Here is a 23,137-nt window from a genome sequence, read left to right on the forward strand (position 1 = left end):
CCCCTTGCACACCGCGATCAAACACGATCGCGGTGTACCGGGGGTTAAAGGGAAGCAAAGGCAGAGAGGGGGCTCCCTCCGTGCTTCCCTGAGCCCCCCACAGCACATTTTTTGGAAATAAAAAAAACCAAAACAATAAAAGTACACATATTTGGTATCATCGCGTCCGTAACGACCCGCCCTATAAAACTGTCCCATTAGTTAACCCCTTTAGCGAACCCCTTAAAAAATAAAAAACGAAGCAAAAAATAATGATTTATTATCATACCGCCGAACAAAAAGTGCAATAACGCGCGATCAAAAAGACGCATATCCATGGTACCGCTGAAAACGTCATCGTCCCCCCAAAAACGAGCTGCCACACAGCATCATCAGCGAAAAAATAAAAGTTATAGCTCGCAGAATAAAGCGATGCAAAAATAATTTATATAAAATTGTTTTCATTGCATAAAAGCGCCAAAACATAAAAAAAGACATAAATGAGGTATCGCTGTAACTGTACTGACCCGAATAAAACCGCTTTATCAATTTTACCGCACGCGTAACGGTGTAAACGCACCCCCCAAAAGAAATTCATGAAACGCTGGCTTTTGTTCATTCTGCGTCCCAAAAATCAGAATAAAAAGCGATCGAAAGATGTCACGTGCCCGAAAATGCTACCAATAAAAACGTCAACTCGTCCCGCAAAAAATAAGACCTCACATGACTCGGTGGGTCAAAATATGAAAAAATTATAGCTTTCAATATGTGGTGATGCAAAAACTATTTTTACAATAAAAAGCGTCTTTTAGCGTGACAGCTGCCAAACATAAATACCGCCAGAAATAGTAAATCAAACCCCCCATTATCACCCCCTTAGTTATGGAAAAGTAATAAAACTAAAAGAAAATGTATTTATTTCCTTTTTCCCATTAGGGCTAGGGTTAGGGCTAGAGTTAGGGTTGAGATTAGGGTTAGGGGTGTGTTGGAGTTAGAATTGGGGGGTTTCCACTGTTTGGGCACATCAGGTGCTCTCCAAATGCAACATGGCGTCTGATCTCAATTCCAGCCAATTCTGCGTTGAAAAAGTCAAATGGTGCTCCCTTCCAAGCTCTGCCATGTGCCCAAACAGTGGTTTACCCCCACATATGGGGTATCAGCCTACTCAGGACAAATTGCAAAACAATTTTTGGGGTCCAATTTCTCCTGTTACCCTTAGGAAAATAAAAAATTGGGGGCAAAAATATCATTTTTGTGGAAAAAAATGATTTTTTTATTTTCACGCACGGGCGTTATAAAATTCTGTGAAGCACTTGGGGGTTCAAAGTGCTCACCACACATCTAGATAAGTTCCGTGGGGGGTCTAGTTTCCAAAATGGGGTCACTTGTGGGGAGTTTCAATAGTTTAGATACATCAGGGGCTCTCCAAAGGTAACATGACACCCGCAGACCATTCCATCAAAGTCTGCATTCCAAAACCTCACTACTTCCCTTCCGAGCCCCGACGTGTGTCCATACAGTAGTTTTCTCCCACATATGAGGTATCAGCGTACTCAGGACAAATTGGACAACAACTTTTGGGGTCCAATTTCTCCTGGTACCCTTGGGAAAATAAAAAAAATTGGTGACTAAAAGATCATGTTTGTGGAAAAAATACGATTTTTTTATTTTCAAGCCCGGGCGTTATAAACTTCTGTGAAGCACTGGGGGGTTCAAAGTGCTCACCACACATCTAGAGATTCACTAGTGGGATTTTTTATGGATTAAACGTGCGCTGCCAGACCATCATTCCTCACAAGTTGTGTGCTTGATATATTTATTTCCCAACGCGTTTCGAGGTCATAAAAACCTCTTCCTCAGGGGATGACATGTACCTGTCATCCCCTGAGGAAGAGGTTTTTATGACCTCGAAACGCGTTGGGAAATAAATATATCAAGCACACAACTTGTGAGGAACGATGGTCTGGCAGCGCACGTTTAATCCATAAAAAATCCCACTAGTGAATCTGAAGATTTATGGCCACAGCGTGGTCATTTGGATGTGCAGCAAGCTGACCGTGTTTCTTTATGCCTGTTACTCTCCTATATACGGTGAGTATATTTTATTGTTTGAATTCTTGGTTTTCTCAGATAAGACCCTATTTTTCCTTGCAGTTTCAATTACACCACACATCTAGGTAAGTTCCTTGGGGGGTCTAGTTTCCAAAATGGTGTCATTTGTGGGGGGTTTCCACTGTTTTGGTACATCAGGGGGTTTCCAATCTCAATTCCAGCCAAAAAAGTCAAATGGCGCTGCTTCCCTTCTGAGCTCTGCCATGCGCCCAAATAGTCATTTACACCCACATATGGGGTATCAGCGTACTCAGGACAAATTGTACAATATCTTTTAGGGTCCTGTTACCCTTGGGAAAATAAAAAATGGGGGTGAAAAGATCATTTTTGTGGAAAAAAATATGATTTTTTAATTGTACCGCTGTACGTTATAAACTTCTGTGAAGCCCTTGTGGGTTCAAAGTTCTCACCACATAACTAGATAAGTTCCTTGTGGGGTCTACAGTAGTTTCCAAAATGGGGTCACTTGTGGGGGGTTTCCACTGTTTAGGTACATCAGAGGCTCTCCAAACGTGCCATGGCGTCCGATCTGAATTCCAGCCAATTTTGCATTGAAAAAGTCAAACGGCGCTCCTTCCCTTCTGAGCTCTGCCATGCGCCGAAACAGTGGTTCCCCCCCACATATCAGGTATCGGAGGACTCAGGACAAATTGCACAATAACTTTTGCAGTCCAATTTCTCCTGTTACCCTTGGTAAATTAAAAAAAATTGAACCTGAAGTATTTTTTTAGTGAAAAAAAGTTAAATGTTCATTTTTTTTTTTAAATATTCAAAAAATTCCTGTGACGCACCTAAAGGGTTAATAAACTTCTTGAATGTGGTTTTGAGCACCTTAAGGGGTGCAGTTTTTAGAATGGTGTCACTTTTGGGTATTTTCTATCATATAGACCCTTCAAAGTGGCTTCAAATGTGATGTGGTCCGTAAAAATAAAATGGTGATGCAAAAAATGAGAAATCGCTGGTCAACTTTTAACCCTTATAACTTCCTAACAAAAAAAAATTTTGGTTACAAAATTGTGCTGATGTAAAGTAAACATGTGGGAAATGTTACGGCACACAAAAAACTTAAGTATCTCTGCGATTTAAGGGCATAAAAATTCAAAGTTGGAAAATTGCGAAATTTTAAACATTTTCGCCAAATTTCCATTTTTTTCACAAATAAACGCAAGTTATTGGAATGAAATTTTACTACTAACATGAAGTACAATATGTAACGAGAAAAAGTCAGAATCACCGGGATCCATGGAAGCGTTTCAGAGTTATTACCTCATAAAAGGACAGTGGTCAGAATTGTAAAAATTGGCCCGGTCATGAACGTGCAAACCACCCTTGGGGGTGAAGGGGTTAATGACCTGGCCATTTTTTGCAATTCTGACCAGTGTCCCTTTATGAGGTAATAACTCAGGAACGCTTCAACGCATCCTAGCGATTCTGAGATTGTTTTTTCGTGACATATTGGGCTTCATGTTAGTGGTAAATTTAGGTCGATAATTTTTGCGTTTATTTGTGAAAAAAAAATCAGAAATTTTGCAAAAATTTCGCAATTTTCAAATTTTGAATTTTTATTCTGTTAAACCAGAGAGTTATGTGACACAAAGTGGTTACTAAATAACATTTCCCACTTGTCTACTTTACATCAGGCACAATTTTGGAAACTTTTTTTTTGTTAGGAAGTTATAAGGGTTAAAAGTTGTGCTAAGTATAGCGTGGCACTACCGCAGGGTGCACAAGTAGGTTACCCAGACCCAAATGAATAGCAAATAGTAACTTGCCATTCAATTTGAATGATCCTTTTTGAAAGAAAATTGTATTATGTGCAGTCTCAGAAATGTTTCGGCCCACAACAAGCCTTCGTCGGTCCGACTGATGTCACAGTGTGGTGACTAATTGCAAGTCCAAAAGAGACTAATTTCGTAAATATCGATTCCTGCTATCGAGGTTGGTGAGGTGTGCACTGTGCACTCACTTGATACTGTTTGCGTATGGGCTGGTAAACTAGCCAGACTCAATATATATTGATTTTGGTGTAGTATCTAACTCCTTGGATCCAAATTAGGATGATGCACATTGTGAGATGCTTGGCCATATAAGACAGGCGTTTGATATGAAAAACTAAGTGCTCTTGAACCAAAGGTCCATCCAGGACTGTAGCTGAGAGGGAGCACAAGATAAGTGGTGTGATCAATGAAGTGGTATCCCCTAAAGCTTGTGGAGGTCGGTTTGGGGTGTGCAGATCAAAACTAGACCCCTTATGGAACTTATCTAGATGTGCAATAGGAAAAAGAAGAGCAGCATCCAATCCAGGTGAGAATAATGTAGATTTATTCAGCCATGGCTGAATAAATCTACATTATTCTCACCTGGATTGGATGCTGCTCTTCTTTTTCCTATTGGGATTTCTGTTGTCCGATTGGGTCTATGGACTGTGAGCGTGCATCCCCCTGATCCTGTAAGTGCTGTTTGCCATCTTTCTATTTATCTAGATGTGCAGTCTGTCCTGAGTACACCGATACCCCATATGTGGGGGGGGAAACCACTATTTTGGCGCACGGCAGGGCTCAGAAGGGAAGGAGAACCATTTGACTTTTTGAAATGAAAATGACCTCTAATCGTTAGCGGACACCATGTCATGTTTGGAGAGCCCCTGTGTGCCTAAACTTTGGAGCTCCCCCACAAATGACCCCATTTTGGAAACTAGACCCCCTAAGGAACTTATCTAGATGTGTGGTGAGCACTTTGAACCCCCAAGTGCTTCACAAAAGTTTATAACGCAGTGCCGTGAATATAAAAAATATTTTTTTTCCTCAAAAAAATTGATTTTTTAGCTCGCAAATTTTTATTTTCACAAGGGTAACAGGAGAAATTGGACCCCAAAAGTTGTTGTCCAGTTTGTCCTGAGTACGCTGGTACCCCATATATGGGGGGGGGGGGGAAACCATTGTTTGGGCACAAGTAAGGGCTCAGGATGGAAGTAGTGACGTTTTGAAATGCAGACTTTGATGGAAAGGTCTGCGGTCGTCGTTACGTTTGCAGAGCCCCTGATGTGCCTAAACAGTAGAAACCCCCCACAAGTGACCCCATTTTGGAAACTAGACCCCCCAAGGAACTTATCTAGATGTCTGGTGAGCACTTTGAACCCCGAAGTGCTTCACAGAAGTTTACAACGCAGAGACATGAAAATAAATCATTTTTTTCCCACAAAAATAATTTTTTAGACCCCAATTTTTTATTTTCCCAAGGGTAACAGGAGAAATTAGACCACCAATGTTGTTGTGAAATTTGTCCTGAGTATGTTGATACCTCATATGTTGGGGTAAACCATTGTTTGGGGACACGTCGGGGCTTGGAAGGGAGGGAGCACCGTTTGACTTTTTCAACGCAAAATTGGCTGGAATCAATGGTTGCACCATGTCGCGTTTGGAGACCCCCTGATGTGCCTAAACAGTGGAAACCCCTCAATTCTAACTCCAACCCTAACCCCAACACACTCCCAACCCTAACCCCAACACACTCCCAACACACTCCCAACCCTAACCCCAACACTCTCCCAACCCTAACCCCAACACACTCCCAACCCTAACCCCAACACACTCCCAACCCTAACCCCAACACACTCCCAACCCTAACCCCAACACACTCCCAACCCTAACCCCAACACACTCCCAACCCTAACCCCAACACACTCCCAACCCTAACCCCAACACACTCCCAACCCTAACCCCAACACACCCCCAACCCTAACCCCAACACACTCCCAACCCTAACCCCAACACACTCCCAACCCTAACCCCAACACACTCCCAACCCTAACCCCAACACACTCCCAACCCTAAACCCAACACACTCCCAACCCTAACCCTAATTCCAACCCTAACCCTAATTCCAACCCTAACCCTAATTCCCACCCTAACCCTAATTCCCACCCTAACCCTAATTCCCACCCTAACCCTAATTCCACTCTAAGCCTAACTCCAACCCTAACCCTAACTCCAACCCTAACCCTAACTCCAACCCTAACCCTAACTCCAACCCTAACCCTAACTCCAACCCTAACCCTAACTCCAACCCTAACCCTAACTCCAACCCTAACCCTAACTCCAACCCTAACGGAAAAATAAAAATAATTTAATTTTATTATTTGATCCTGCCTATGGGGGTGATAAAGGGGGGGTTATTTACTTTTCATTCTATTTTGATCACTGTGACAGTTTATCACAGTGATCAAGATGAATGAATCTGCAGCTGGCGGGCGCACTGCGCATGCGTCCACCATTTTCCAAGATGGCGGCGCCCATTGTCCGGGAGCCACAGCGGCACTCGGTAAGTACCGGGGGGTGGGAGGGGGGTAATCGGAAGGCGGGGGGAGCGGAGGGATGGCAGGGGGAGCAGATAATGACAGCGGCGGCACATCGCCCTTTTAAGTGGTGGTGGTGGCGGATCAATGTCACCAGCCATGTCCGATGCTACTGCAGCATCGGCCATGGCTGGATTGCAATATTTCATCAATCTTCATTGAGGAAATATTACTATTGCTTTGATTGGCTGTTTCACTTTTAACAGACAATCAGAGCGATTGTAGCCATGTGGGGGCGAAGCCACGCCCCCTATGGTGAAGAACAAAGTCCCCTTTATCTGCGGGTCGGGTGACCTTTTAGTGACCCCGGTCACCCGACCCGCAGGGGGGCTTTAAAGTCATGACGCCACATAAGCGTCACTGGTCGGATTGGCACAGGTTTTCATGACGCCTATGTGCACCAGCGATCCCTACCAAGTCGCATCGTTGTCGGGATCGCTGGTGCGTCGCCAAGTGTGACGGTACCCTTGCTTTTAACTATAATCTTGTCTGTGAGGATAAGATCTAAATAACAGAAGTCTCAGTATGTACTCAAGTATGAACAGAATATGAGAAAATATATACACAATTATACAAGAAAACTACATAAAATACATGCTATATGAAATATTATAAAATGATATATCAATCTCAGCAAAAACAAATTTACTCACTTTTGCACTCACTAAGTGTTTTAGATCGATCCGCCAGAAAGTAAATATTGCTGTTCAACTGCTGTCTGTACACCCGCTAAAAACAACAACGGTAAAAATTGGTAACCTTCCATTTACAGAAATAAGAAATGCATGCAGTGTTCAAGCATGTCAAAGGCAATATTTAAATCAATAGAAAGTTATTTAATAGAACTCTAGTATGGGAAAAAAAGAAAAAAAAAAAAAAAAAAAAAAAAACACATCTAGAACATCCTACTCTCCAGCAATGCATAGAAAGATGCACTTCGAGGGGTTATCCACTACTCAGACAACGTCTTCTCAATTTTCCCTTATAAAATAACATTTGCCTCCAGTGCCGTTCCAGGATCATGGGCGCCTTGTCTCCTGCAACGTCGATATGCCGCCTGAGCCCTGCAGTAGATCAGCAGCAGTTCAATCTCACTTCCTTCAGACGAAACCCACCCGGAAGCGGTGAGCTGTGCTGCTCTCCCACCACCTCTGAATGTCCGAAAAAAGTGAGTGAAGAGGCCCGCGGATTGCCTGCAGGGCTCAGGAGGCGGGAAACCGCAGGAACAGTGCAGTGGGGAGTATAGGCGAGTATAGGCGGCTTTTATTTCATGTGGGGGAACATAGCAATTTAGTATCGGTTGCCCAAGTAGGATTTAGCCTAACAGCACGAAATCTTGCTCACACTTTTCGGTATGATGGTCTGCATTCATGTCCCTGAAGCACAAGGACCTGTGACAATCCTGCAAACAACACACTGGTAAAAGGGTTGTCCACTTTATTTGACATGTGTTGGAACCTTGATTTTGTGACCCCTACTTACATAAACTTTAGTTTCTGTTCCCACAATGAGTTTCTGTCACTGTATTTTTGCAGTTCAGTAAAGTGGATGAGATTTAGAAAAACATCACGACAAATTTTTTTTTTTAAGTAACTGAGGGGAGCTTTTGAAGTAAACATGTTAATCTGTATTCTGAGCAGGCAGAGATTTACCGCATTTTTCGGACTATGAGACGCACCCTTTTCCTCCAAAAACGTGGAGGAAAATGTAGGGGGATGCATCTTATAGTCCGGATGTACTTGCTCTCCACTCACATGTCGTATGTGGCATTTCCTGAAGGAGTCTTAGTGACCTTGAAACGCGTTGAATAAACCACCGTTAAAACTTCATCATCCTCCGGAATTAGATTGCTAAGGCAGCGCGGACTTAATTCACATTTCCTACGCAGTATACTGTATCATATGGTCGTTGATCGACTTGTAGATCTGCAGCAGCCTACTTCTATACACACTTTTATTCTACGATATCAGGTGAGCTGCAACATCAAATACTCATCGTGGGAACATGGCCTCAAGGGTTAAAACGTTGTGGGAGATTTGGGAGATGAACTGCTGTCAGGTTGTTAGTACAGCTTTCCTAACAGTCAGCACGGCATCTTGTTCTCAAATTGGCAATTGATGTGACCAGATGTGTCCCTCAGCCAACTAAATAATCCTTCCCAATGAGTGAGTATTAAAGGGAATCTCACCCCTTTTTTGAGATATCATATAATGATATCATTCAATTGTGTGTCACATAAGGATTCTCTTAGTACTTTTGCTTCCCCCTGACCCCGCACCTTTCATGCATAAATACCTTTTTAATATCGGTTCAGATGTATGTAAACTGCCGCGGTCCGGTCCGATGGGCGGGGCTTAATGAACTGCTCCCCCCCCTCCCTGTCTTGCTCTATACAAGAAGAAATGCGTAGAGCAAGACAGGGAGGGGGGAGCAGTTGAATAAGCCCCGCCCAGCGGACCGGACAGCGGCAGTTTACATACATCTGAACCGATATTAAAAAGGTATTTATGCATGAAAGGTGCGGGGTCAGGGGGAAGCAAAAGTACTAAGAGAATCCTTATGTGACACACAATTTTATTATATTATATGATATCTCAAAAAAGGGGTGACAGATTCCCTTTAATGGTACAGTACATACTTAAATGGAGGTCGTGATTACTTGTGGGTGTCACAGGGGTCAGTACTTGGCTCTATTCTCTTTAGTCTATCGATGTTCTGGTGGAATGGTTGCCACATCGGTTTACTGGAGTCTTAATAATGCAGTCCAAGGTAATGGAGCTCAGCCAGACACAAATTTGATATAAATTCTGGAAAAAAATAACTATTCTGGCCAACACCTATTCAAATAATAATGTTGAAATGAGGTTTGACTTTTGAGCCAAAACTAGAAGTGGATACAAAAGGTAGTAAGTCCAATGGTGCATGGAGCACAGCTGTGATACTGTGCACACTGCCCAAACCCTGATGGCATATGCCCCTGGGCTTGTATCACAGTGTACTTTCTGTATGTGGCCCTCTATATAGGAAAACAAAATAAAGCTAAAAAATTAAAGGCAAAGCATACTGCCCTGACTGAGGCATAAGGGTATGTGCACACGGTCAGTAATTGCTGCGGATTTATGCAGTGTCAAAGCTGCCGTATCCAGATGTTACAGCACAGTGGGAGGGAGGTCTAGAAATCCCATCCACTATGCGTCCAGAGACACCCGCAGAGTTGGACATGGGGCAAGTCTCTCCAGACCGCAGCATGTCTCTCTCTCTTGTGAGACGCGAGTCTCCGTAAGAGAAAGGTCACCCGTACAATGTATTGGATGCGGTGAATCCACACGGTTCAGTGACGACATGCGCAAAGTGCGGCCACTATGGATCGTATCCAGCACCCGGCCTAAGGAGAAACACTGCTTGCCAGGATAACAGGGCTGTGGAGTCGGTAAGCCACAGTTGCGATTCAGACTCCTGGATTTTATCAGGCTCCGACTCCGGCTCAGACTCCTTCATAAATGGCCAATTCATAACAACAAATTTACTGTTGTAAAATATTAAACATCGTGCTTATTCAGTTTCTCACCATCATATAAGTAATCAGACCACTTAGAGCAAAAACTACATTTATTAGAATACAATTAGAATATAGCAAATAACTTTTATAAACTTTTCTAAACTGTAAGTAAATATGCAATAAACACTTTTATGCAGTTAATAAGAAATCTATAAATTTGTCCTCAGAAAAAGTATTGCCTCTGTCAGATCCTCCTTCATGGATGCCCTCAAATCTGATCTAATTATTTTGAGAGCAGAGAACAACCTCTCTACACTAACTTGTGTTGGTGGCAAAGCAGTAACCACTCGGGCAACATTTCTGACAATGTCAGGATACAGAGGAATCGCTTGTTGCACTGTTATTTTTGATGAACGGTCAAATTTCTCAATTTCTTTTAGTGCACATGAAAAACTCTGCTGAAATGTACTGGCTGTGTTCCTTGATGGGGATGACTCTTCTTCTATGCGGGAACGCTTTGCACGGTCCTTGTGATTCAAATATTTTTCGAAATTAAATTCTTCATCAGTTGATGATGAGGGTGAAGATGTGGCAGGACGACCAAATTCTTCTTGTTCCTCCTGACTGTTCTGCAACCCTTTCATCTTTACTGCTATTTCAAACAGAGCTTCTTTTCCTTTACTTAGCTGTTGATCATCTAGAAGAATCCGATGCATTGGGTCTACATAAACAGCTGCCAAAAGAATGTTATTTTGTAATAGTAGCTCCTCTCTCCGTTTCATTGATGTAGCAATGCCACTTGCAATTAACCCTCCTCTTTGGGACAGGCGAAACATCAGGTTCTTCCACTCCTTTAAGAAAATACCTGGAGTTAAGTCCTCTGCTTGTAATTTTTTAGTCACTGTAAATGGGTGCTCTAGCAATTTTTCCAGCTCAGTCACCTGATTCCACTGACTTTCATTTAGCGTCAGTTGAGGGTTAGCCATGTCTACAAGAAAGGTTTTCAGTTCAACCAAGCGCTGAATCATTAAGTACTGCCCCATCGTGTGGCTTGATCAATAATTGCCCCTTTTCCAGCAGGTCTCTTCAAAATTGAGTCAACTTTAGGGGTTCTGGCAACAGTAGCCAATTTTCTCACCTTGCCAATCAGTGCAGCAGCATGTCCTTCTTGCAGACTGTCTCTTATAGCCAGCTGTAGCGTATGCACAACACAGCGCATGTGATGAATGAAAGAACATATTGACACAGTTTCAACAAGATCATCTAAACTATCATGTTGCTGTTCATCTGAAGCAACTTCAGTTTGCTCCTCAGTTACAATACTGTGTTCCTCTATTTCAAACATTTCTGTGTCTGTGGACCCAGAATGTTCTTCTAGCTGCTGGTCACCATCATTACTCTCATTCATTAGCTTAATAGTACTTATATTTGAAGCATTGTCAGTTACGACAGAAAGAACGTGCTCTTTTTTAAGTTCATAGTCTTGCAGAACCTTTTCCATCAAGACCTGGAGAAACTCACTGGTGTGATGAGCTTTGGTGTCTTTTACTGCCAATGTCTTGGTAACTATTATAGTTCACTCTGTGACGTGTGCAGGCATCCATTTTAAGAAACAGAAAGCGTCCCTTGAGAGTTTTTTTGTTCTTCCTTTTGTTTAAAAGCTTCTTCGATTACTAATTTTCTAATACTCTCTCTCTCCAGAGAAACACCAAGCTTGCGGGCCATTTCCCCATTCAGACACATAAAAGCTGGTCGTGAAAATAATGAAATAGGCACACTATCCTTTACAACAAGCTCTATGATCTGTTTTTTAAATGTATCTACTGTCATTGTCACAGTAACTTTGTCACTGACAAAATATCTTGCAACTGATGGCTGCAAAGTTCTCTGCTCCTTTGTTTGGCTGGAAGAGCTGGGCACTGGTTCATTGGTTTGGATGCAGTCTTTCTCATCCACTGCTTTCAGTACTTCTGGATGAAAGCGCTGTAAATGTCTCTTTAGATTAGAAGCTCTGGTAGGAGCATTTTTATCTTGGCTTCACAGCATTTGTTTTCGTCTGGATCATTTGTCATACACTGACAGACATAATGTTTTCTATCTCGAGTGATGGTGAAATGTTCAAATACAGCTGATTTAATGTGATGCTTCTTTGACATTCTCAGGTTTTTAATTCTGCATTCACAATCCGAATGACAATTGTTTTTCCTAAAAACAATTGTACAAAATTATTGCCAGGTCGTACAACTGATATAGTGGTCAGTAATACTGTTATTATTCCTCATGTACTCACAGTCAACTGATGCAAAGTTTGTTGAAAGGATAATACTTCTTACAGTCTTCCTCTTCTGAGTAGCAGGCAGCTGTGAGATGCTTGGAAGACGCACACCTAGTATGATCTAGTCTAGAGGAGGAGCTTTACTACTAAGAATTTGCAACACATTTTCACTTTCAGTTTCATACATTGTAAGTAGGGGTGTTGGGGCAGCATGAGGTTAACCAAGTATAAGATTAGATAAGGGCAGTGGAGAACAGTGACACACAAGAAGTAAGAAATGTCTCTATCTCCAGCAGAACTGCTTATCACTGTTGTTCATAGTTTGATAGAACATATATATTTGAGTAACATTTATAAAATTCATATGAAAGTTCAATTATGAAATATTAATACATATTTTTTTAAAGCTGGAGTCGGAGTCGGTACATTTCTACCGACTCCAACCAAAACTAACTCCGACTCCACCTCCACAGCCCTGCAGGATAATGGAGGCCCGTCTTTACAACATAGATCAGATAAAGCCTGCAGTGTATGAAGCATGTGGAGTTTTCATGCAGTGTCCAGAGTAGACGGAACATGAGACTATGTGAATGGCTTACCCTATCTTTCTTTAGGGTGGAGAGCTCATCAATAACTACCTTCTGTTCTTTAAACTGTTGAAAAAAAGACATTCAGTTAATAATCATACCTGTCTTTTAAATAAAATTGATTTAGGTTATATTTCACCCCTCCTTCCAACCTGACCCAAATCGCTTGTAAATTGGCCGTAACATCTGCGTCAGCAGATTCTTCTCTGGAGGAGTTGACTTCTTCCCCTGCATGACTCCTCCTGCTTATGGGGGCAACGTCCCGCTGTGAGACGAGAGGTCTAGAGTGCAGCCAGTACTTGTGTCCTATAGTGCTCTGAATCAATTACAAGTGCATCATTCCCCAATACCTGGGATCTGCACAGGGTGGTGTTTGTAACGACACACAGCTCTGCTATCCTGCATAGCAAGCACTGGCAGTGATATGTGTGACATGGCTGAGAGGGAGACTTACCACATCACACAAAAGAGGACTGGTCACATGGTTTTTGAGGACTTCCCTCCTGCTTATGATGATGCAGTGTCATACAGGGGAAAAAAATTAACGCATATGAATGCCTCTCCAATATTAGCAATAAATATAATTAGCAAAAAGGCCAATAACTCTGTATAAAGTGCATAACAAAGCTGTATAAATAGTAGCTCTTTAGTGCATCATGCAGAGTGTGCAATTTAATATACCGTAGTCAGCTGCTGAATATGGGTATAATAATATGGCCTGTGATGTGGTGGAATGGCACATGATGTCCGACACCAAATCGGCGCATGCGTTACCGTCTCCGCAGACAAACTGAACAAGAACAGGAAGTAGAACTGTAGCTGATCCCCGACTTCCTCTTCATGTTCAGTTTGTCCAAAGGCGGAGATATTGATGACAGCGCTGACTGGGCGCCAGCATCAAGGGTCACAACAGCGAATGACAAACACTGCTGAAGAGCGAGTGACAACGCTGGAATGGCGCCAGCACGGGAGGAGAGTATCCAGGCTTTATTATTTTATCGGGGCTGAACATTAAGCGATTAGACTGCAGAAAGTGAAAGGCCCATAGTGGGAAAAAGTTTTGAAAAAAAAAATGGAAAAAAAAAAAATAAGAAAATGTGTAAATATATATTACCCATAAATATTTTTATAAAAAAAAAGGTATATATAAAACAATAAGAGTACACAAATTTGGTATCACCATGTCCAGAACGACCCGACTTATAAAACTATCCCACCAGTTAACCCCTTTAGGGAACATTATAAAAAAAAAAAAAAAAAAAAAAAAATTGCTTTATCATCAAAAAGTGGGATAAAACGCGATCAAAAAGACTAATATAAATAAACATGGTACCGTTGAAAACGTCATCTTGTTCTGCAAAAAAAAAGCCGCCACATAGATCCATCAGCGGAAAAATGAAAAAGTTCCAGCTCACAGCTCTTAGAATAAAGCGATGCAAGAATAATTATTTTTTCTATAAAAATATTTATTATTGTGTAAAAGCACAAAAAATTAAATCTAAAAATGAAGTATCGCTGTAATCGTAATAATCCGAAGCATGAAACGACTTTCTATTTTACCACACGCGGAACGACAAAAAAAGCTCCAAAAATAAAATTCCTGAATTGCTGGTTTTTGTTCATTCTGCCTCCCAAAAATTGGAATAGAAATCGATCAAAAAATGTCATGTGACCAAAAATGGTACCAATAAAAACGTCAATTTGTCCCGCAAAAAAGAAGCTGTCACATGACTGTCAACAGAAATAAGGAAAAATTATAGCTCTCAAAATGGGTCTATACAAAAACTAGATTTTGCAATAAAAAGCATCTTTTAGTGTGTACCAGCAGCCAAACAGAAAAAAAAATATAAATCTGGAGTCGCCGTAATCGCACCGACTCGAAGAATAAAGCCGTCAAATTACTTATACCGCACAAGGAACGGCGTAAAAATTAAAACGAATTCTTCACCAGCTGTTGATTTGTCCATTCTGCCTCCCAAAGTTCGCAGTAATATATGGCGCACACTTATCCTGCACTCTACGCCAAGCGCTTACACCGGGTGTTTCCATGTAAATCTCTGAAATACATGATTCAGACAGAAACGCCGGTGGAAGATTCTCTATAACGAGGCAGATGGATACACTGTGGACACCGTCTAACCTATGATCCGGTGGTGTCCATCTTTTTAGGCGTGCATAAAAGTGCGGTCAGGCATAGCTTTGTGCACTTCTGTAAAGAAGGACACAGCTGAACAGAGACCAGACGGGAGTCCAGAGTAACTCTGCTGCCTCATAATAATGAATGGATCCCTCGGGGGTTTCATCTGAAACACGTCACTCAGAGATTTATATGACGAAGGCTTAGCGCCGAAACGCGCGTTGGGGCTGGGCATCTATACCAGGAGCAGTAACATACAGCACACTTTGTAAGTTATTTTTTATTCATTTTCTCAACTTTTTCCACGTTGCACTGTTTTCCTGGTCAGCAGACATACGGATTATTCTGTGACACCTGGAGGTGTCTTTTAGTACCACTTGTATTGTCTGCATAGGCATACTGACACCTATTGTTTTATTGCACTGCACTTTACTCATATAGTCTGCATGGATATGTTGACACTTATTGCTTTATTATAAAATTGCACAGCACTTATCTGTACCTATGATGCACTTTTCAAATTTATATACAGAATTATAATTGATAAATGTATTGTATGCACAATATTGTTATTTACATTTTTTTTTTACACAATTGTTTTTTCACTACTATATGAATTGTATGTCCTATATCTGGGTGGTACTGCCCTCAAAAATTACATATTTTCAGCATATGCCAAAAAACCTGATTCATTCCATATATTGATACCTGTTTTTAATACTTTATCTTGGTGTACTAATAAATAATGTATTTTAATCTGGGACTTACGGTCGTTTTGTGGTCGTGTGTTGCTTTTGGTAAAGGTACGACTGTCCTGATTATTATTATTTTTTATGTCCACTAATTAGCTAGCAACAACAGTATTTGTAATCTTATTATAATAATTTATATTAATTATTATTTGCTAGCTCTCCTTACTTCTTTGTGTGGTGGTTGGTCACTACAATGACAGTTTGTAATTTTCACTCAAACATCCACTGCTGCCTGTTTCTGGAAAACACCCATGGAGTCAAAATCGTCACTACACCTGTAGATAAATTCCCAAAGGGGTATAATTTCCAAATTGGGGTCACTTGAGGGAGCAATTCTGCTTCCCTAACCCTTAGGAGCTCTGTATATCTAGTCTGCAAACTATTCTAGGAAAATCTGTGCTCCAGGAGGCAAATAGCGCTCGGTCCCTCCCGAGTCTCTTCGTACGGCTAAGTAGTACTGTACAGCCACATATGGGGTAATTTCATGTTTAGTAGAAATTGTGGGACAAATTTTGATGCCATTTTTACCCACTTCTTGGTTGAAAATGTACAATCTGGAGCTAAAACTTTTTTTTTTTTATATAAATTTTTTCTTCACTGAAAATTCTGTGACACACCCGTAGTGCCAATATAATCACTGCACCCCTAGATGAATTCATTGAGAGATGTAGTTTGTAAAAAGGAATCACTGATGGTGGTTCTGCTGTTCAGGCATCTCAGAGGCTCTCCCAGTGGGTCATGGAACCCGCAAACCATAGGGCTATGTGCACACGTTGCAGATTTTGATGCGTTTTATCCGCGTTTTTTGACACGCGGAATCGCATCAAATCCGCAGTGTAGTGCAAAAACAATGTTAGTCAATGGGAATTACAGAATTGTTGTGCACATGTCAATTCTTTTTGCGGATCTGCAGCGTTTCTGCACCCATTAACTACCATTGAGTCAGGCAAAACTGCAGGATTAAAGAGATCTGCGGTTCTGCTGCGGAGTTGCGTGCGAGAAAAGTTGCAGAGGGAGGAGGAAGAGTGTGTGCGCATGTGTCTGCAGGGCTGTGTGTGTGGGTGTCTGTATCTGTCTGTGTGCGGGTCTGTATGTAGACAGGCATCGTCCGATGGGAATACTAGTCCCATCTGGCAATGTCTGCTACAGTGACAGCTAGCCAATGATGGGACTGTAGTAGTCCCATCATCCGGCTACTGTGTTCAAGTGTAAAATAATTTTTTTTAAAAACGCACACGTATACAGTACATACTCACCATACAGCTAATCTCCGGTGATACAATGACTGCAGGTATCACTCTGCCGTCAGAGGTCACTGGAGTTCATGCTGTCACTTGAGGCACCGCTGCGTGAGAAAATTCTCATGCAGCAGTGCTGTAAAGTGAGAGCATGAACTGCAGTGAACCCTCAGTGATAACACTGCAGGAGCCATTATCTCCTGTCAATGTGTCACTGGAGGCCCTCTAAAGAGGTCATATCTCCTGATGTGACAGCTCTATAGGGTAGATCATCGTGGGACACTCCTTATTAAATGGATTATGTCGGAACAGGGAGTATACTGTTGGTTTATTTTATTTATCTTATTTTCTACATCATGGGCGTCGAAGGAATTAGGACTGCAATAAAGATGGGAAACTGTGTAGTGTTTTATTTCATTAAAATACTTTATTGTGGCTGTGTACTTAACAGTTTACCAGCTATTGGATTAAGTAATGGATAGGTATCTTATTGACATCTCTCCATTACTAAGCCGAGCTTGATGTCACCTTACAATATAAAGGTGACATCAACCCCACAAGTATTACCCCATATGCCACCACTACACGACAGTAGGAAGAGAGAGGCTAAGTGCCAGATTTGGCGCATCTTAGAGATGCGCCATTTCTGGAGCGGCTGTGAGTTAGTGTTTGTTGCCAGGGAGGGGCAAATATCCATGGCCCCTTCCTAGGCTATTAATATCAGCCCGCAGCTGTGTGCATAGCCTTTTATGGCTATTAATTATAGGTTGACCCCACGTCTTTTTTGGGGGGGAGGGGGTCCCCTATTTTAATAGCCAGTAAAGGCTAAATATATAGCTGCGGGCTGATATTCATAGCCTGGGTAGATCCATGGGTATTAACCCCTTGCTAAGCTATAAACAACGGCCCCCAATCGCTGGCTTTTCCTCTCTGGCGCAGAAAATTGCGAGGGAGCCCATGCCATGTTTTTTTCAATTTTTTTTTTTTTAAACAGATATTGCGTAAGGCGGGGGTCATACTTGCGAAAAACTTGCACGAGTCTCGCACCTCAGTACCCGGCACTAGGAACGGGAGTGTGCGGCTGCATGTATTTCTATGCAGCGAACACTCTGGTCCGAGTGCCGGCGGAAGCCGAGTACTGAGGTGCGAGACTCGTGCGAGTTTCTCGCAATTGTGACCCCGGCATAACACAGATTGTGTGTGTGTTTAACTCTTTATGTACCATTTTATTATGTTTATTACTAAACATCGGGCTTGGTATTATCTATCAATCGCTCTATCGGTGTGTGTAAACATTATTCTTCAATGGAGTATGTAAAAGCAGAGGTTGGACAAGGAAATGACATCACAATTTTTTTGTTTTGTTTATCAATATATTTTTATTTAGCTTACAAAAACACATACAAATCCACATGAAAAAAAACGCATGAAAATCCGCATGAAATACACGTGGATTTTTAACTGCATTTTCTGGCAAGAGATGCAGAATCCGAGCGGAAAATTCCACAGGCAAATCCGCAGCCTAACAGTATAATCTGCACAATAATATGGCGCTCCCTCCCCTCTGCGCTCTGCATTGTGCCTTATAAGTATTTCCCTATTTCCCATTAACATGTAGGACATTGGCGCACTCAGGAAAAAAGGACTTCAGTTTGTTGTAAAATTTTTCCGATTAGCCCGTAGAAAAATTAAAATGTTGGGGCTAAAAACATTTTTTACTAATGTAACTTACTCTCTTTTTACTGCTCAATGGTTTAACCGCTTCACAACATGTGCCATACTAGTACTGCACATGTCGTGTCTCCCCCTTTGATATGGGCTCCAGCGGTGAGCCCATATCTTTCCCGACATGTCAGCTGTTTTGAACATCTGACATGTGCCTTGAACAGCCGCGGGTGGAACCATGATCCACGTGATCGCAGGTCACCGATGGGTCCGCATGACAACCCCAGGTCTGCTGCAGACCTCTATAGTTGTCATTGTCGGATGGCTATGAGCGCCGCCCAGTGGTCGGCGCTCATAGCATGTCAGCAATTCTGCTACGTACAGGCGATCTGATCATCACCTGTATGTAGCAGAGAGGGCAGGTTATGGCAGCTTCTAGACTCCCATGGAGACTATTTAAGCATGCAAAAAGTATAAAAAAAAAAAAAAAAGGTTAAAAAAATATTTTAAAAAATCCCCAAAAAAGTTGTGGAATTGCACTTTCTTTGCAATATCACCGCACTTGGATTTTTTTCCGTTTTGGAGAACACAACATGGTAAAACAAACTGTTGTTCAAGAGTACAACTTGTCCCGCTAAAAACAAGCCCCAACATGGCCATATTGACGGAAACATAAAAAAGTTATGGCTCTGGAAAGGAGGGGAGCGAAAAACAAACACGAAAAAGGGCTCCGTCAAGAAGGGGTTAAAATTCTGTGAGGCACATGTGGTATGAACATGCTCACAGCGCAACTAGATGAATTCATTGGGGGGTGTAGTTTGTAAAATCAGTTCACTTATGGGGGGGGTGGGTACTGCTGTTCTGGCACCTCAGGGGCTCAGCCAATGTAACATGGCACCCTCAACCATTCCAGCAAGATCTGAACTCCAGTATGGCGCCTCTCCCCTTCTGAGCTTTACACTGTGCCTCAAAAGTAGTTTCCCCCACATATGGGGTTTTGGTGTACTCAGGAGAAAACAATGTCAATCACCGGGATCCATGGAAGCGTTCCAGAGTATTACCTGATAAAGGGACAGTGGTCTGAAGTGTAAAAATTGGCCCGGTCATTAAGGGCCCCGTTACATTTAGCAATGCCCCAGCGATCCCAACAACGATACGACCCGGTCAGGATCGCTGGTGCATCGCTAAATGGTCGCTAGTGAGCTGCCAAACAGGCAGATCTCACAGCGATGAAGAAGCGGTCGGCGGTCGTTACCTGTCAGACGCAGCGATGAAGACGTCCTCTCGCCCACGTCAGCAGGAAGCCGCCGACGAGAAACGGTCCAGGACATTCTCGCGCAATCAGCGATAGCCAGCGGGGAGCCGGTCGGAGGTAAGTGTCACATGTAGCAATATCGCTGCTGCGTCACAAAATCGGTGACGCTTTAGGCCTGTTTCACACTTCAGTTTTTTGTGTCAGTTAAAATCCGCCAAAAAGCGGATCCGTTCCTAACTGATGTGAACGGATGCCACTGGATCCGTTTTTTTGACAGATTCGCCGAATGAAGAATTTTAAAGGAAAGAGAGAGAGAGCGAAAGAGCGAATTTTTTCTCTGTCCACCAGAAGTGATTTAAGGGTTAAATTTCCTCCTGACTTCATTCCTCCAGGCATGCGCTGTATCAAAATGCGGATCCTGCAGTACAAAAAACATTACATGGTCCGTCCAGGCATCTCGGCGGACGCAAAAAAAATTGACGGATCCGCAAAAAAACGGATCCAACGGATGGCCATCTGTCAAGATCCGCCGGTAATGCAAGTCAATGGGGAAAAAACGGATCCAACGGATGGCCATCCGTCAAGATCCGCTGGTAATGCAAGTCAATGGGGAAAAAACGGATCCAACGGATGGCCATCCGTCAAGATCCGCCGGTAATGCAAGTCAATGGGGAAAAAACGGATCCAACGGATGGCCATCCGTCAAGATCCGCCGGTAATGCAAGTCAATGGGGAAAAAACGGATCCGTCAAAAAAATGGCGGATCCGTTTTTTTTTGCAAAAACAGCGGATTTTGACTGATGGTCAAAAACGGAAGTGTGAAACAGGCCTTAGCGATATTGCTAGTGATATCGCTATGTGTCTTAGCCCCCTTAACATGCAAACCACCCTTGGGGGTAAGGGGGTTAAAATTGGTATACAAAATTTTGGTAATACATAAAACAAAACAATGGTCAAATCATGTCTGACTACACAGCTAAGCACGGTTTTTATTTATTTTTTCCTGCGTCACACCTGTTTTTTAGAGCAGTTTCCATTAATTCTCAAAAACTGTGTGCAAACACTGACTAAAAGTGTGCACAATGTACCCTATGGCCGGCTAGAACAGGCTGCGCCCCCGCTCCAGAGGCTATACTGCGGCCCCCACAAAGGCTGTACTGCTTGGCTAGACTGCGGCCCCCTAGGGGCTGTACTGCTTGGCTCGGCTGCGGCCCCCCCAGGGGCTGTACTGCTTGGCTCGGCTGCGGCCCCCCCAGAGGCTGTACTGCTTGGCTCGGCTGCGGCCCCCCCAGAGGCTGTACTGCTTGGCTCGGCTGCGGCCCCCCCAGAGGCTGTACTGCTTGGCTAGGCTGCGGCCCCCCCAGAGGCTGTACTGCTTGGCTAGGCTGCGGCCCCCCCAGAGGCTGTACTGCTTGGCTAGGCTGCGGCCCCCCCAGAGGCTGTACTGCTTGGCTAGGCTGCGGCCCCCCCAGAGGCTGTACTGCTTGGCTAGGCTGCGGCCCCCCCAGAGGCTGTACTGCTTGGCTAGGCTGCGGCCCCCCCAGAGGCTGTACTGCTTGGCTAGGCTGCGGCCCCCCCAGAGGCTGTACTGCTTGGCTAGGCTGCGGCCCCCCCAGAGGCTGTACTGCTTGGCTAGGCTGCGGCCCCCCCAGAGGCTGTACTGCTTGGCTAGGCTGCGGCCCCCCCAGAGGCTGTACTGCTTGGCTAGGCTGCGGCCCCCCCAGAGGCTGTACTGCTTGGCTAGGCTGCGGCCCCCCCAGAGGCTGTACTGCTTGGCTAGGCTGCGGCCCCCCCAGAGGCTGTACTGCTTGGCTAGGCCGCGGCCCCCCCAGAGGCTGTACTGCTTGGCTAGGCCGCGGCCCCCCCAGAGGCTGTACTGCTTGGCTAGGCTGCGGCCCCCCCAGAGGCTGTACTGCTTGGCTAGGCTGCGGCCCCCCCAGAGGCTGTACTGCTTGGCTAGGCTGCCGGATTATTGGGATGGATCAGAGCACAAAGCGCAATATTACAACAGGTCATCACGTGCCGGTAACCTCCAAACACCCACTGCCTCCTACGTATAAACGTGGAGGACATCTCTGCCGAGCAGTCCTAGCCCGTGCGGTCACCTTACCTTAGCCATGAACGCCTTCTGCGCATCTGTCCAGCTCCGGTCTCCGTCCGTCTCTCCGGTATAAGATTCTGACATGCCGACAGCATAAGTTCCCGGCGGACTCACTGCGGCTGCGCTACAGGTCCACACTCACGCGGCACCGCCAGCAGCAGCTCTACCAGATGCCCAGCCCCCCGCGTCACGTGGGCGGGCCGCCGCTTCCTTCCGGGTTGATGTCACCACACCACGCTCACGCTGATGCGATGTTTTGAATCCTTCATTCTTTGTCCCCGTTGTTCCATGGTTTCTTTGCAGCGTTCGCTAAACTGTGCGGACACACCGAGGCTGCGAGAAACCGGAGCAGGGCCAGTACTAACGAAGAGGGGCCTGACACTGGGCGGTCATATCGCCCCCCAGCGGCCGACTACATCTCCATATCGCCCCCCGGCGGCCGACTACATCTCCATATCGCCCCCTAGCGGCCGAATACATCTCCAGCATGACCTTTCTCAGTGGAGGCCCCAGAGTTCGGAGGCTGCTGACAACTCACTAGGGTTTCGCACAACAGTCAGGTGTGGCATAGTCGAGTAAGGCCTCTTTCACACTTCCGTTTTTTACAATCAGTCACAATCCGCCAGGTTTTGAAAAAAAACGGATCCTCAAATTTTTTTTGAGGATCCGTTTTTTTCCCATTGACTTGCATTAATGGCGGATTGTGACGGATTGCTGTCCGTTGCATCCGTTTTTTGTGAGGATCCGCCAAAAGTTGCTGTCCGTCACCATCCTCAAAAATTTCAAAACGGAGCTTGTAACGTTTTTTTCTCTGGCGGATCCTGCAAACACTGATTTAACCCGAATTTCTTTCTGGGTGGCGGACAAAAAAAATCTCTCTCTCTCTCCCTCTCCCTCTCCCTCTCCCTCTCCCTCTCTCTCCTTCCCGGCCAGCGATTCCTTTAAATTTCTTCCTTTTCAGGATCCGTCTGAAAACGGATCCTGTGCCATCCGTTCACATCAGTTGAGAACGGATCCGCTTGTCCGCCTTTTTGGCGGATTATAACTGATGCAAAAAACTGAAGTGTGAAAGAGGCCTAAGGCTGAAGCCTCACCCCCCAAAAAAGTGAATGATAACTGAAATATTTGCCCTGAAAGCCCTTAAGGACCAAGCCACTTTGCACGTTCATGACCGGGCCAATTT

At 43.9% G+C, this 23,137-nt stretch overlaps 1 protein-coding gene across 2 annotated transcripts in view; it reads right to left on the minus strand.

Annotated features, from left to right (window-relative positions):
- ASNSD1 (asparagine synthetase domain containing 1) overlaps window positions 1-22,216 on the minus strand; it is a 40,462-nt gene extending 18,246 nt beyond the window's left edge. Inside the window, exons 1-3 of one of the 2 annotated variants that reach the window (XM_073558117.1) lie at window positions 21,964-22,216; window positions 12,819-12,872; window positions 7,099-7,174 (exon numbers count right to left, since the gene is read on the minus strand). The gene's annotated coding sequence lies outside the window, so the exon portion shown is untranslated. The remainder of the gene's footprint in view (window positions 1-7,098; window positions 7,175-12,818; window positions 12,873-21,963) is intronic. The other variant, XM_073558118.1, reaches the window with a different exon arrangement.
- Window positions 22,217-23,137: the final 921 nt, after the last annotated feature.

Source organism: Dendrobates tinctorius, unplaced genomic scaffold, assembly GCF_039654945.1.
Source record: "Dendrobates tinctorius isolate UK_male_01 unplaced genomic scaffold, ASM3965494v1 ptg000254l, whole genome shotgun sequence".
Lineage (NCBI taxonomy): Eukaryota > Metazoa > Chordata > Amphibia > Anura > Dendrobatidae > Dendrobates > Dendrobates tinctorius.